Here is a 16,663-nt window from a genome sequence, read left to right as displayed (position 1 = left end):
GAGTTGTGAGAGGTGGCCCAGAGCAATGGCGGCGACCACCACCACAGCCGGTCCTGCTTCCACTGCTCTCTCCCCTTTGCTGGAACTAGTTGGGCTGTGAATTTGTGTCTGCGGTCACAGTTCTCAAAATAGCAAATTTTCTGTTGTTTTGATCTGACACTGCTACTGTTTCACTTCTAGCACCGGGCAGGTGGGGGCGGGGCGAGCTCTGGGAGGGGAGGGAGGGGGCGGCTAGTCTCAGTGCCTAAGGCTCCGTTCTCTGCTCGGCAGTGCGGGCTTAAACCACCGTTTTTAACCTTCTTCCCTCAGTCTTTTCTCCGAGGTCTCTGCCGTGAGCGTTGGGTTCAGCCGTGTTATATGCTCTCCCCTCAGCCCTGTGGGCCATAAGCGGAGCCCTAGCAGTCCGAGTTCTTCCCTCTCCCGCAGCTGCGGTAGTTCCGGGAAGCAGCGAGCTCGGAGCACTGAGCTAGGTCTGTGTCCTGCGCCTGCGCGGCTCCATCTCCGCGCACTTCTCCCTTTCCTCCTCCCCCCACTCGCGCGAATCTCCCACCTGTAGGTGATTTCAGTCGGTAGTGGGCCTCTTCGTCTTGCCTGTCTGCTGTGCAGGGAGTCCTTTGTGGAGTTTTTGTTGTTCGATTCTTTGTAAATTCCAGGGGAGCTTTACAGAGGCTCACCTCACGCCGCCATTTTTCCGGAAGTCCTTAATCTTCTTAAATTTATTGAGACTTGTTTTGTGTCCCAAAATACAATCTATTCTTGAGAATGTTTCATATGTACTTGAGAAGAATGTATTCTGTCACTTTTGAATACAAAGTTTGGTAAATGCCTGTTAAATCCATCTAGGCTAGTGTGTCCTTTAAGGCTGATGTTTTTAGGTTGACCCTTTGGATGATCTACCCATTGGTATAAGTGGGATGTTTAAGCCTTTTTACTATGATTGTGTTGTTTATTTTTCCATTTACATATGTTAGTAACCGCTTTATACATTTTGGTGCTCCTAAGTTGGGTGCATATATATTAGTAAATATTGTATCTTCTTGATGGATTGTCCCCTTTATTATTACAAAATATCCATTTTTGTCTTGAGTCTATTTTGTCTGATATAAGTATAGTTGTACCCACTTTTCTCTGGATAGCATTTGCTAGGAGTATCATCTTCTACCCATTAACTTTGAATGTATTTTTTTCTTTGGAGCTGAGATGGGTTTCCATGCTGAAGGCAGCATATAGTTGGGTCTTCTTTTTTAATCCACCCAGCTATTCTGTGCCTTTTGATTGGTGAATATGGTCCATTTAATTCAGGTTGATTATTGATATATGAGAACTTCCTATAGCCATTTTAGTTTTTGTCTTCTGGTAGCTCTGCATCCCTATTTTTTCTTTTCCCTTGTGTTTCTATATGCTATTAATATTTTAGTTTTTTGGTTTTCTGTGGTTTTTCACCATTTTAAAAGAGATTTTTATTAAAATATAGCAAACAAAATATTATATTTGTTTCAGATGTACATCATAATTATTCAACAGTACCCATCTAGCACTATACAGAGTTATTACCACATTATTGATTATATTCCCTGTGCTAAAGAAGTGATCACCATGATAAGTCCAGCAACCATCAGACACTGTACCATGCTATCACAATATTATTGATCTTGTCTACCTTTAAAAATTTTTTCAGTTAGAGTTGACATTCAATATTACTTTATATTTGTTTCAAGTGTATAGCATAGTGGTTAGACATTTATATAATTTAGGAAGTGATACCATGGACTACTACCACCTGGAACTATATATAGTTATTACAATGTCATTGATTATATTCCCTATAATTTGCATTCTTATGACTATTTTGTAACTACCAATTTGTATTTCTTAATCCCTTCACCTTTTTCACCCTACCCCCAATCCCCTCCCATCTATCACTCTGACAGATCTAGTACCCATCTGACACCATATATAATTATTACAATATCATTGACTATATTCCTTATGCTGTACCCTACATCCCCATGACTATTGTGTAACAACCAATTTGTACTTCTTAATCCCTTCCCCTTTTCACCCCCCCAAACTCCTCCCATTTGGCAACCATCAAAATGTTCTCTTTATCTATGAGTTTGTTTCTCTTTTGTTTGTTAGTTTATTTTGTTCTTTAGTTCAGCTTATAAGTGAAATCATGTGATATTTGTTTTTCAATGTCTGACTTATTACACTCAGCATAGTACCCTCTAGGTCTATCCTTGTTGTAGCAGGTGGCAAGATTTCCTTCTTTTTTATGGCTGAGTAATATTCCATTGTATATATGTACCACCTCTTCTTTATCCATTCATCCATTCAGGAACACACACCCAGGTTGCTTTCATATCTTGGCTTATGTAAATAACACTGCAATGAACATATGGATGAGCATATCCCCTCAAAGTAGCATTTCAGGTTTGTTCAGATAAATACCCAAAAGTGGGACTACTAGATCCTTCTTTGTCTCTTGTTATAGTCTTTATTTTAAAGTCTATTTTGTCTTGTGTAAGTATTTCTACCCCAGCTTCTTGTTTGTTTGTTTGTTTCCATTTTCATGCAATATCTTTTTGCATCCCTTTACTTTCAGTCTATGTGAATTTTTTTTATCTGGTGTGCCTCTTGTAGGCAGCATATGTAAGGTTCTTGTTTTTTTTTATCCATTCAGCCCCCCTATCTTTTGACTGGAGCATTTAATCCATTTCCATTTAAAGTAATTTTTGACAGGTATGTAGTTTTTGCCATTTTATTATTCATACTTTTTATTTTTATTTTTTCATCTTAAAGAAGTTCCTCTAAGTATTCTTGTAATACTGATTTGATGGTAATGATCTCCTTTAACTTTTTCTTATCTGGGAAGCTCTTCATCTGTCCTAAATGATAGCTTTGCTGGGTAGAATAATCTTGGTCATAGGTCCTTGCTTTTCATCACTTTGAATATTTCCTGCCAATCCCTTCTGGACTGCAAAGTTTTGATTGAGAATTCAGCTGACAGTCTTATGGGGGCTCCCTTATAGGTAAGTAACTGCTTTTGTCTTGCTGCTTTTAAGATTCTCTCTTTGTCTTTAACCTTTGGTATTTTAATTATGATGTGTCTTGGTGTTGGCCTCTGTGGGTTTATCTTGTTTGGGATTCTCTGCACTTCCTGGGCTCGAATGTCTATTTCCTTCACCAGGTTAGGGAAGTTTTCTGTCATTATTACTTCAAATAGGTTTTCAATTCCTTGCTCTCTCTCTCTCTCTCTTTTCCTTCTGGTACTCATATAATGCAAATGTTGGTATGCTTGATGTTGTCCCAGAGGCTCCTTAAACTCTTCTCAATGTTTTTAATTATTTTTTCTTTTTTCTGTTCTGATTGGGTGTTTTCTGCTACCTTATCTTCTACATTGCTGGTTTGATCCTGCGCTTCATCTAATCTGTTGATTCCCTGTAATGTAGTCTTCATTTCTGTTATTATATTCTGTATTTCTGACTGGTTGTTTTTAATGCTTTCTATCTCCATGTTTATGATTCCTATCTCTTTGTTGAAATTCTCCCTGAGCTCATTGAACATCCTTATAACCAGTGTTTGGAACTCTATGTCTGGTAGATTGCTTGTCTTCGTTTTGTTTAGTTTTTTTTGCTGGAGCTTTGCTCCGTTTTTATTTATTTATTTGGGACATGTTTCTTTGTCTCCCCATTTTGGTGGTCTCTCTGTGTTTGTTTCTATGTACTAGGTAGGACTGCTATGTCTCCTGGTCTTAGTAGAGTGGCCTTATGTAGTAGGTGTGCTGTGGGGCTCAGTGGTGCAGTCTTCCTGGTCACTTGAACCATGTGCTCCAGGTGTGTCCCTTGTGTGGCTTGTGTATGTTTTCCTCTTGTATTTGAAATTTGGTTGCTATTTGCACATCAATGGGAGGGATTGACCCTCAGGCTCATTGGTTGTAAAACTGGCTGTGACTACAGTGGAGGATTTGTGGTGCAGGGACTGACCCTACAGAGCAAGATCTGCCTCAGCAGGGCCCTGGTGCCTGCCCAATCTGCCCCTTGGGTGTGTCATTCTTGGCTGTGTGGGTACTGTTCCAGCTTGTTTTGATGCTGGGGACTGGGGGTGCCAGCCCTAGGACCACCTTGGAGGTGATCCACTGCAGGCCAATTTCAGCTGCAGCTTGTGTCCCACCTGGGGCCACCTAGCAGGAGCCACAAAGAAATTTGTAGATGGCTGTCACCCATGCCATCCTTGGAAGTGCCTTGAGAGGCCGAGCTGCGAACCAAGGCTGGCTACCTCTAGTGCCAGATTTAGGGCTTCTCAGCCAGGGATTCAGGACACACTCAAGCCAGATTCTGCTCGTCTGGGTTCCGAGAACGTTTGAAAGACCCTATGAAAGTCTGCAGCATGAGAGAAGGCAGGCGGTTTGTATGAAAAAGCCACTGGACATGGCTTGGGTGTATCTGAATGTTGGGCAAGACCCGGGTCAAATCACCAGTGCATGGCGAATGAACTGCATTACACAGCTTGTTGGAGACTCAGATGTCGTGGCTGCCTGCATCTGCATACCAGGAAGAGGGAGGGCTCAACAAAGAAATAATGGCTTCTGCCAGCTCCTCCATCTAGGAGAAAGCTGCCTGTTCAGCCCCTGTACCAAGCCAGACAACACAGTTCCCCACCATATGTCCCTGCCACCTTTCCAGCCACTGCCCCAGTGCTGGAGGTCAGTGCCAGTGATTCTAATGGTGAGTAAGTCCATGCTCAGTCCCTTTAAGAGGAGCACCTGGGAGTGCAGCCACCCTCCATCTCATTCAGCCACAATCTCCGATAGTTTTCACATCCAGAAATTATGAGGACTTCTCTCCCTGGCACTGGAACTCTGGGCTGGGGAGGTCCCCCCACTCATCCTGGGGGGACCTCTGCAGCTGAGATACTCTCTCGATTTTTAGTGGTCACACATAGGTGTGGGACCAGTCCATTCTGTGTCTCTGCCCCTCCTACCGGTTTTGAGGTGGCTTCTTCTGTATGTCCTTAGTTGTAGGGCTTCGGTTCAGCAAGATTTCAGGCGATTCTCAATGATGGTTGTCTTGTAGTTTAGTTGTAACTTTGATGTGATTGTGAGAGAAGCACAGTGTTTACCTACTGCACCATCTTGATCGAAACCTCTGAAACTGATCTGAGTTCAGATTTTTTTCCTCATTCTAAGTATAAGTGATATCATACAAGTTGTCTTTCTCTACCTGACTTATTTCACTTAGCAAATACACTCAAGGTCTATCTATGTTGTTACAAATGACAGGATTTCTTTTTTATGGCTTAATGACAATAGTGTGTGTGCGTATGTGTGTGTGTGTCACATCTTCTTTATCCATTCATGCATTAATGGGCATTTGGTTGTTTCCATGTTTTGGCTGTTGTGAATAATGTTGCAATAAACACGGAGATGCACATATCTCTTCAAAATACTCATTTCATTTATTTTGGACGTATACCCACAAGTAGAATTACTGGATTATATGGTAGTTCTACTTTTAAATATTTGAGGAGATTCCATACTGTTTTCCATCATTGCTGCAACAATTTACATTCTCACCAGCAGTACACAGTTCATTTTCTTCACATCCTTGCCAACACTTGTGTTTTTAATTTTTTTTTCTGTGTATTTGAGAATCACCATTCAATCAGGTATGAGGTGATATCTCATTGTAGTTTTATTTCTTGAATTTCTCTGATGACTAATGATGTTCAGCATGTTTTCATGTAGCTGTTGGCAATTTGTGTGTCTTCTTTGGAAAAATGTCTATAGATCTTCTGCTCATTTTTTTAAATTGAATTGTTTGTTTGTTTTGCTATTGAGTTGTATGAGTTGTTTTATATATATTTTGGATACTGACCCATATTAGACATTTGATTTGCAAATATTTTCACTTATTTAGTTGACTTTTGAGATTTCAGTTTGCTTTTTTATTTTGTTGTTTATTGTGTGGAAGTTTTTTAATTTCATGTAATCTCAGTTGTTTATTTTTGCTTTTGTTACCTTTAGTTTCGGAGTCAAATCTAAAAAAAGTCATTGCCAAAACCTATATCAAGGAGCTTACTGCCTATGTTTTTTTTTCTAGCAATTTTATAGTTTCAGATATTATGTTTAAGCCTTTAATCCCCTTTTGAGTTAATTTTTGTGTATGGTGTAAGATAGTGATCCAGTTTCATTCTTTTGTATGTCCAGTTTTTTAACATCACTTATTGAAGAGACTGTCTTTTCCCTATCATATATTCTTGGCTATTTTGTCATAATTTAATTGACCACATATGCATGGGTTTATTTCTTGGCTCTCTATTCTGTTCTATTGATCTATGTGTTTTTATGCCAGTACCATGCTGTTTTGAGTACTATAGCTTGAAGCATGAGAGGATTTACCTCCTATTCACAGTGAGAAACTGGCAGGGCCCCTGGAGCTACAACTCATGAAAGTGTTGGAAATTCTTTTAAACTGAACTCTCAGAAGTTATTAACTCTTAAATTAATTTATACTCAATCTTCAGCAAGTAGACAATTACCATTTAAGTATTTTTACCAGTTCCTGGGTCTGTTTGCATCTGTTTCCAGTAAGGCATGCTTCTCTTCAGTTTTAGGGTAGCAGCTTGTCCTGCAACCTCAGTTCTTTCATGGATCTAAGAAATGCTGATTTTCAGGTTTTTTGGGTTTTTTTGTTTGTCTTTTGTTTTTAGCATTTTCTGTTAAGCCATATTTAGGCCAGGAGCAGAAACCTTATCTTAAAAGCCATCTTGCCTTGATCCTGTCTTGCTTTATCTCCTAGAGGACAGTGATCAGCGGGCCTGGGCAGGCCTGGGCTGTCCGGTCTGCAACCTGGGGACAAGGTGTGGAGCTGGAGGGCTTGGTCATGCCCTGAAACCCTTTGTCAATGAAAGCCCCCTGAAGCATTCTGAAGCATTGAAGAGGGAACAGCTTTGTATAAAACTCCGCACCACTCTTTGCTCAGGGAGGTTATGATCTTTTCCCTCTACTCTAGCTTCACCTCCCGCAGCTCAAATACGCCAAATAAATTTCTTTCCCCCTTCTTCCGCCTCCCATTCTGGTTCAAGCCATTGATTTCTCAGACATTGTTTCTCAGTCTAGTTGTGTAGGACACAGCTCCCTGGCCCATGCTGGTGGTATTATGAACCTTGCACTTCCCTGGGCTGAGGTAGTTGGTCGCTGGTTGTAGGTCAGCAGCTCACTGCAGCCCAGCTCCAGAGAAAGCTGTTCACAATCTTAGCTGTAGAGGGTGTAGCTCACTGGCCCATGTGGGAATCAAAAAGGCAACCTCGGCATTAGGAACACAGTGCTCCAACCACCTGGGTCACCCAGTTGGCCCGCCAAATAAATTCCAATAGACTAATCTTGGTCTCCCGAGTCTCATTCCTCCAGCCTTGCCTAACATTTTCTTTTGTATACAAAGAGGAGTGAGGATTTCCAACTCTTTACACATAAAAATGGAACCAGAAGTCGTGAATATTGTTCTGGTGCTTATTTCCTATCAATATATCCTGTTCAGTTAATATCTCTTCATGGCTTTAGCCTATTTTCTAATTGGATTGTTTTTTATTGTTGACTTTTGAGATTTTAAAAAAGTATATTCTAATAAGAGCTTTTCGTCCTATAATTTCTCAAAGTTTTCTTCCAGTTTTTTTGTTTTTGTTTTGTTTTTGCTCATCATTTATTTTCTTAACGAGGTTTTATGTAAGGCAAGAATTTCAAATTTTGATGAAGTCCAATTAATCATTTCTTAAAATTGATCATACTTTTGGTGTCACATCTAATGTTTGTTCACCAAGTCCTAAGTCCCAAAGAATTTCTCATGAAATTTTCATATTTTTACATTGAGATATATGATCAATTTTGAGTTAATTTTTGTAAAAGATGTGAGGTCAATTTGTGATTATTTTGTCTGTGGATTTCTAATTGTTCCTTTGATTCTGGGACACCAATTCCAACTGTGGGTTTTTTCCTCACTCTACCAAGCAATTGTCCAACACCAGTTAGGCAGCCTGCAATTCAACTCAATTCTGACACTACTGACCTGAAAATAGCATTGGATTCCACAGGTTAAGGGTTCCTCCAAATCCTCAACTTCAGATGCCAATGGCAAGTCCAGGTTTTGTTACCTGTGCTTCTGACCAACCAGCTATAAATCAATGGTTCCCACAATCTCCTTCTTGGGTTTGACTAAATTGCTAAAGAGGCTCCCAGAACTTAGACGTTTTAGTTACTAGATTACAAGTTCATTATAAAAGTCTATAACACAGGAACAGCCAGATGGAAGAGATGCACAAGGCATGTGTAGATTAAAAAGGGGCCACAGGTTAAACCTGACAAGCTCAGGAAACTGAAAATAACCACATAGAATGGTGTGAACATAAAAATTTGTAATTCAGGTGGGCCATGATGAGAAGTCACATCCTTGGCCTGTAGCTTCCTTGACAGAGGTCAATCTTTACCTTAAGTAACATATCCTTGGAATATCAGAGTAATAATCCCTTTTTACATTCCCCCCTGGAGGCACAACCTACCATACCAGAGCAGGAAATATAAAATCTCTCATTGTTATCTTGTTCCCCAAATATCATCTCTATGTGCTGTAAAATGCTACCATGTTTCCCTGAAAATAGACCTAGTCGAACCATTAGCTCTAATGTGTCTTTTGGAGCAAAAATTAATATAAGACCTGGTCTTATTTTACTGTAATATGAGACCAGGTCTTATGCTAAACCATCAGCTCTAATGCATCATTTGGAGCAAAATTAATGTAAGACTTGCTCCAAATGATGCATTAGAGCTGATGGTTTGGCTAGATCTTATTTTTGGGGAAACACGGTATTAACTGTTCTGTACCCACCAATGTAAAAGAAGTGTGTGTCTCTCCATTTTACTTTTTTCTGATCCCAGAGACTTCGCTGCTTTACTTTCTCCCACCCCCTTAATCTATAATCAATGGATTTCATATACACTTCCTCCTTTGATTCTAATGTATAAAATAAGTTGCAAAACAACCATTTTCCGGAGCGTTTTCTCAACCCATTGAGACTTTGTTGATACAAGCCAATGAGTAGCCCCCTTTTCCCCACTGAAAAACTTTTTAGTTTTCTTTCCTACAGAAATTTTAAGTTTCCTTTTCCTTAACTTTCCTTTTTCCAGTTTTTTAGCTCCTACCCCTGCTTTAGATAATTACCCTAAAACTTGTGATTCATACTTGTTGATTGTAATCATTGAAGCCTAATGTTCTCTCCTACTGGTTCTGGGCCTAACTCTGAGACAAATGAGGCCACCTGAATGACTGGTTGAATGGCCACAGGCTCTATAGAGCTAATGGATTTATTAATTAAAATCTATTTTTCCTCATTCAGAGGCCTTGGGGATACAGAGGATACTCCAACAAGATTGCCAGTCGCAACCAAAGAAGCCAACGTGATCTTCCAGGCACATCTGGAGACCCCTTCCTCTCATCTAAGATGAGATAGGGCGAAAGGTCCATGAATCCTCCAATACGTAGGGACAGTTCTATACCCCTGTCCAGCAGGAAGCAGATACAGAAGAAAAGACCTTCTGTCCCTCAACTTCCCATAGAGATTTTATGGGAATCATGTCTCTCAAGGGGAAAACAAGGCAGGCAGTTAGAGACAGGCATCGGGTCTCTGCATTCCTGCATAATCCACAAAATGCGACTGCCCAAAGGATCTCCCCTCTCCACCCAAAACTTGCCCTTTTCATTGTAATTATCTACACTTATGAGCAACAAATGGGTACAAAATACCCAAATAGATTAAACCGGCCACTCACACCTGTCCAGTAAAGACCACAATGATCTTCATTTCACCTGGACCTCATTATACCATCATTATAATGCTGGTATAATACACATATGCCCAGAAGTTTATTAATATCATTATAACAGACTGAATTCTGGGAAGGAACATGTGCAGTCTAAAAAATGAGGTAATAGCCTCTTGTCAATCAGAGGTATCAATCAAGTGGTCCCATGCTCGGAAAAGAACAGCCCATTCCAGAGAAAAGAAGGCTAAAAACTCCAAGTCCTTGCCAGTCAGTGCCTTTTGAGCCTTGCTTTTGCTCAAGGGCCCGCTCCAAACCCTTTGGAGTGTACTTTTTCTTTTGATAATGAGCTCTTGAGTCATTCTCTGCTGCTCAGGTCCGCTTCTATTTCTTTGGAGTGTACTATCTCTTCTAATAAACTGCTCTTTCACCACTTTATTTCTATGTCTCATTCAATTCTTTGCTTGAGACACCAAGAACCTGGACACCGTGTGTAAGGAAGATGTTGAAGAAAATTTATCTTCATTGGTTGATGTGAGCTTTTGTCTGTTAGCTTTTATCTGTTCCTGTATGTGAGGTGATTTCTGTGCTGTGATCAGGGGTTCAGTAAATTCCTCCTTTGGTCTCATTCTCCCAAGCAGGGGAGACATGAGATGAGTTTTTCTGTTTGGTCTCATTCTCTCGAGTAGGGGAGATATGAGATGATGTTTGTTATCCTGTCCGTGTTGTGAGGTGATGGTTAGCTTAAGTTTAAAGAAATTTTTGATCAGGGGTTGAGAGAATTCCCTCTTTGTTCTGTCTGTTTTGCCCACATCAGCAGATGAAGAGAAGAAGTAGCTAAGTTATATCAGGACGACGTGACAGGCATGTCACCAGGCTTTGGAAGACCTTGGGCTGAAGGTCCCAAGCAAGAACAGTAGACGTTGCTTACATGGATGAATTGGCCCTTCGGCCAGATAGGCAGCATTCATATCAGTAACAGCCGGACCCTCCTAGAACTGGCCATTCCTTGAGAGGGGGAGACAGGAACATAAAACTTGGCTCTGGGGTGCATCTAAAGAGATATGTAAGATAGACCTCAGGAGGATTGATTGATTGATTATTGTTTCAAGAACTTGCTATTCAGAAGATTTGCTGTTTCAGGACTGCTTTTCAGGATTTGATTGTTTCAGAGGAAGTGATCGGAACTTGCCTCAATGGACAGTAGAGACTTCTTTTGTTGGTAAATTGTCATCATTCTAGCATCTTTGAGAACTTGTATGTAACTTGCAGCTTGCAGAATCAGAAGATGTCCTAACTTCTAACGATGACAACAATGACAACAACAGCAACATTCTTCAGATTGTTAACACCTTGAAAACTTATATGCAGCTTGCAGCTTACAGCATCAGAAGACACCTTGGCTTCTAACAACAACAACGCCAACAGCAGCAGCATTCTTGGGAACTAGCAAGCAGCGGTGTGGGAGACGCCTGAGTTTCTCTCAGCTACAGACCTGACAAGGTTTTGATTTGTGACTTTTCCAGTACTTTCTCCCCCAGTTTGGTGAGCTTTGGGCATCTACTGTAATAGTTCTATTCTATAGAGCTTTTTACTGCTTTTGGATACTCCTTACTGATGTTATTTGTGTATTTAGCCAAGTGACTTTTGATCAATAGTAAACATATGTTGGGATCTCTTAAACTTATATGTATGTGTACTTCTTTGACGTGACATTGGTATCAATGTATATAGCTTAGTCTTAACTACCTTTACTGTCATTAGCACATTCTATTAATTGCCTTTGTCTTTTGCTATTGCATATTGCTAAATAAATAACTTAATTAGCCCCTCTCTAGTGTTTCCCTCCTCCTTCTTTTCCCTGCTTGTCATTACACCATGCCGAGAAGAGCCCACTCTCCCTGGAACATTTGCTTCCCAGGGAGATTCAACAGATTGGCTCAAATAAACTCTTATAAGCTTTCTCTTAGGTTGCATGTTTTTTCATCAACACATGGTATGGGGAAAGGGTGTGGAGCTTCCATGCCCTGTCTGAGAGCACCATTCCTCCTAAATTTGTACAGGTTTCGCAACCCAGAAACTCTCTGAACCCTGCCCTTTTGAATTTTTATGTAGGCTTCATTACATAAGCATGATTGATAAAATCATTGACCATTGGTGATCAATTCAGCCTCTTTTTCCTCCCTGGAGGACATGGGGGGTGGTGTATGACCCAGAATTGTGTAACGGCACATGAACTTCATTTCTTTAGCCTGCATTCTGCTTTAATTCTTGCTAGCTTTGTTTAATAGAACTATGACTCACTTGCATTCTTTCCGCAGATCCTCCTGCCTGTACTTACACTGTTTGTCCTCTTTTAATCGTTAAGCCCTTAGGACATTAGGTTATGGTCAATGTCAAACTCACTTAAGAATAAAGCTTCAGGTCTATCAACCTGAAGATACAGATATGACCAAAATACAATAACCAAACCTCAAACTGGAGTAAGATTTTAGTCAAACAAAGATAACACCTTGCTTGGCCTCAGTCATGTTTCAGCTCTAGACTCATGAAAGCAGAACAGCCTTATTGACCACATGACCTGGAAACTGGACAGAACAATGCCATTACTGACATCAGAACCTGAAGCCATGATCAACTGCTCCCTGCCTTAGCCCTGACCAATCGGTAGAGCCCGCAACCCCAGCTCCCATAGCAACCATGATTAATGATTTTTCCCTTATATAACTTAATTACTAGAGGCCATCTGGGAGCCAGGTTTTTGAGAGCCAGGCTTGGTGCCACTCCTTAAATAAACCTATGTTTTATTTTCTGCAAACTCCTGCTGGTGTCTTTTTTGGCTTGGATGCAGAAGGCAAGCAGATGCAGAAGGCAGAATCTGTGATAATAGTTCCAACCCTCTAATCACACAGTTAGCTCCCCTGGCAAGCATCCCTCAACCTTAGATTTTTCCTAAAAGTCACCTCATTACCGTAACAAAATACAGATTTATTGCTCTCATCACTTGGGAAATTCTAAGGGTTTTAGGAGCTCTGTGTTAGAAATGAGCAAAAAGATCAAATATTTACTTCTTATGAAACACTTCAGAACGATTTGTTGCAAAAACTTTCCCCCGCCATTGAATTGCTTTTGCACCTTTTTCAAAAATCAGTTGGCCATACTTGTGTATTATTTCTGTGTTTTCAATTCTTTTCCTTTGAAATGTCTATCCCTCTGCCAATATCACACTGTCTTGAATACTGTAGCTACATAATAAGTCTAAAAATCGGGTGGAATGATTCTTCCCACTTTATTCTTTTGTTTCAAAATTATTTTCTTGAGCTGACTGGGTCTTCCAATGATAGGTAGAATAAAAGTTGTGGATGAAAAAGGGGCCACATACTAAGCCTGACAAGCTGAGGGGAGGCCCGCATGGCAGGCCCTACAAACTCGAAGACAGAAAGAACCACACAGGATGGTCTGAACATAAAAATTCCTAACTAAAATCGAGTCTTTTGGGAGTCACGTCCTAGGCCTATAGCTTCCATGACAGAGGTCAATCTTTATCTTATGTGAGCATCTTTTTGCATCTAAGATCATCTATTATCTTTTTGCATCTAAGATCACCTTTGAAACGTCATAGCAATCTCCTTTTCCAGACCCCTCAAGGCACAACCACCTACACCAGAGCAGGAGACCACAGAACCCCTCATTCTTATCTTGTTCCCCAAATGCAAATACCAACGCTATGTACTGTAAATGTTAATTATTAACTACCCTGCGCCCACCAATGTAAAAGAAGTATATGTCTCTCCATTTTACTTTTTATCCAATCCCAGATTTCCCTGCTTTGCTTTCTCCCATCACCTGAATCTACCACCAATGGATTTCAGTAACCCCTCTTACATTTCCTCATTTGATTCTAATGTATAAAATAAGCTGTAAAACTGCCATTTTCTGAAACATTTTCTCAACTTGTTGAGGTTTTGCTTCCCAGCAATTATTGTTAGTTTGGCTCAAATGAACTCATAAAAATTCTCTACAGGTTTGGACATTACTTACCTGGACAGAGTGGTGATAGCAGATATATTTGTGTTGTTCCCAAACTTAAAGGGGAATGCATTCAGTCTTTCATAATTTAATTTGATGTTAGCTATAGTTTTTTAGCCCTACCTTATGAAGTTAAGAAGTTTACCTCTTTTTCTAATTCCTGACAGTTAAAACATATATATAAATGAGTTGAATTTTGTCAAATGCCTTTTCTGCATCAGCTGCTAAGATCATGTGACATATTTATCTTTAGCCTGCTAATATAATGGATTACATTAATCAATTGCATTGAATTTATTTATTCCATACCTGGAATAAACATTACTTGGCCATAGTGTATAATTGTTTTTATATATTTGTTAAAAACAAAATAACAGGTCCAAAATGATATTGCTTATGCTAAGCCCCATGTCACCAAACTGAGACTTAACTATAGGTTTGGCTCTCCCAGAAATGGAATCTTAAACCAGTCAACTGGAAATCATTTGATAAGCACTATTTAGGTAACCTCCCTGCTATGCCCTAAAGGAAAGTAATCTTGCAATACTGATTTTTCTTTTTGCCTAATATAACTTCATTGTTCCTGCTCCCTTTTGCCTATAAAAATCTTCCATTTTGCACAGCTTCTCAGAGCTCCTATCTGCTAGATTGGATGCTCTCTTTTCATGAATCTTTGAATAAAGCCAGTAAGATCTTTAAAAGTTACTCAGTTAAATTTTATTTTTAAATGTATTTTTGAATTCTATTTGCCAAATAAATTTCATTCCATTTATATTTATGGGGGATATTAATTTATATGTGTTTATATTTGTTTGCTTGTTTGTTTGATACTGTGTTTGGTTTTGGTATCAGCCTAATACTGGCCTGATTCTATTGTTTATTGTGGAAGAGATTGTATGGAATTTATGTTTTAACATTAGAATTCTTTTGTTAGGTAGAAGTTAAAAATGTAGGAGGAGGGGTGGGAGGGTGTCCAAAGTGCCTACAGAAAAAGCTGACTAGCTTTGATTCACTGCCTCCAGCCATGTGTCTGCTTTTCCAACAGATGACAAGAGGTGGTGTATAGAACATATAAAATGTATTACATATGTTGCATTGAGGTTTGCAAAACAAGTTGTTTATTAGCAGGGACAGGACTATGGCCACATATATTTGAGACTGATAAGAGTGAAGTAAAAAACATGTTTTTGTGTGAAACTGAGCATACCAAAATTGAATGATAAACACATTTACCAAGTAACTTCTGGTTATCATCTAAGAGGTAAAAAACTCCTGGCAAACAACTTCGGGTTGTCACCTAAGAAGTAAACAAGTCCAAGGAAAGGAGGATAAAAGCAAAACACCAGAGCAGTGCCATGAGTAGTTCAACTGGGCACTCGGCTAAGACCATCTGTGAGGCTCTGAGCGAGACACTATCCAACAGTGTCCTCTGTGAGGTGCAAGCCGTGATACTGGGACTCTCTGAAGCTCTTCCTTGTAAGACCAGTTTGCCCCAAACCGGTCGTGGGCCCAGTTGCCTCTCCCGGACCAGGGACCTTCTCCATCCTGATTGACTCTGGGACTTGGTTCGTTATGAAATTCTATTCTATTCTGTATAACTTTCTGTGCTTACCAGAGCATTGGCCTCTGGAGGGACATTGGTTCCCAAATAAATCTGTGTTACTCACTCTATCTGAACATGTGTGTCAAAACTTTGTTCCCCACTAGCGTCACAAGTACCACGCAGGGACGTAGGGCCCTGTGGAGGGGTCAATGTCCCCTTGGCTTTCAGGAAGAGACTGAAGTGTGGCGACTGCCTTACAGACCCTGGAGACAGGTGGTCTGGAACAAGATAAGGATCTGAGTCAACAGAACTCCACCCATCTTAGGAGGTCACGCCCTCCCTTGGAAGAGCATACACCACCTTTTCCTGCCAAATTAATATGTAACTCCCTCACCCCACCCAGCAAACTGTAAGTCCTCAAGACAAGAGTTCTCTTGCCCTGTTTTTGCACCAAATCTCTCGCTTAAGAGTTCTCTCTCTCTCTCTCTCTCTCTCTCTCTCTCTCTCTCTCTCTCTCTCTCTCTCTCCCCCCTTGGCTAGGCCCGTCCTGAAGATTTTATTTTTAAATGTTTTAAATTTTGACTTCAATTACAGGGCTATTCAACATGTCTATTTCATGTTGTGAAAGTTCTTGGAGTTTGTGCTTTTGAAGGAATTGTTTATGTGTGTTGTGTGAGGTGGCCTGCGGGGTCGCTGGTCCCGCTCCCCGCATAAGAACACAGAACGTGGTGAGGCCAAAAAGGAACACCCACGGAGCCATCAGTAGGGGAGTCATACCACTATTGTCTCGCTGGCGGCTGGGCTGGAGACAGAGGAAGCAGGAGCCACGCGATCTGCAACCTGCTGTCTGCTTCTCTGCCAACCAACCAACTCCACTTGCTAGCTGCAATCCGCCCTACTAACTGCAATCCGCTCTTGCTAGCCAGCCCAGTCACCATATTCTTGCTAGCCCCCCCCATTTTCTGCTAGCGTAGCCATGGCAGTTACATAAGGGGCCAATGGCTCACTGGTTATAGTTGACGGCCAACTAGCCACAGCTGATGGCCATCCAATCACAGTTGATGGGCGTTTACTACCTGAGCCAGCACCTTTCCACGTGAGGGCGAGAGACTGGAAACTGCTCTCCTGACTCTGTCCCCACACCAGCTGAGGGTGGAGGGCAGGAGTGCTGGAGTCGCAGCAGTCAACACAGTGGTGTTGGTTGGTTGTCAGAGAAGTGGACAGCAGGTTGCGGATCCTGTGGCTCCTGCTTCCTGTGTCTCCAAACCAGCCGCCAGCGA

The sequence above is a fragment of the Rhinolophus sinicus genome, linkage group LG04 (genome assembly GCF_036562045.2).
Source record: "Rhinolophus sinicus isolate RSC01 linkage group LG04, ASM3656204v1, whole genome shotgun sequence".
In the NCBI taxonomy this organism is placed as follows: Eukaryota; Metazoa; Chordata; class Mammalia; order Chiroptera; family Rhinolophidae; genus Rhinolophus; species Rhinolophus sinicus.
This window is presented reverse-complemented; position numbering follows the sequence as displayed.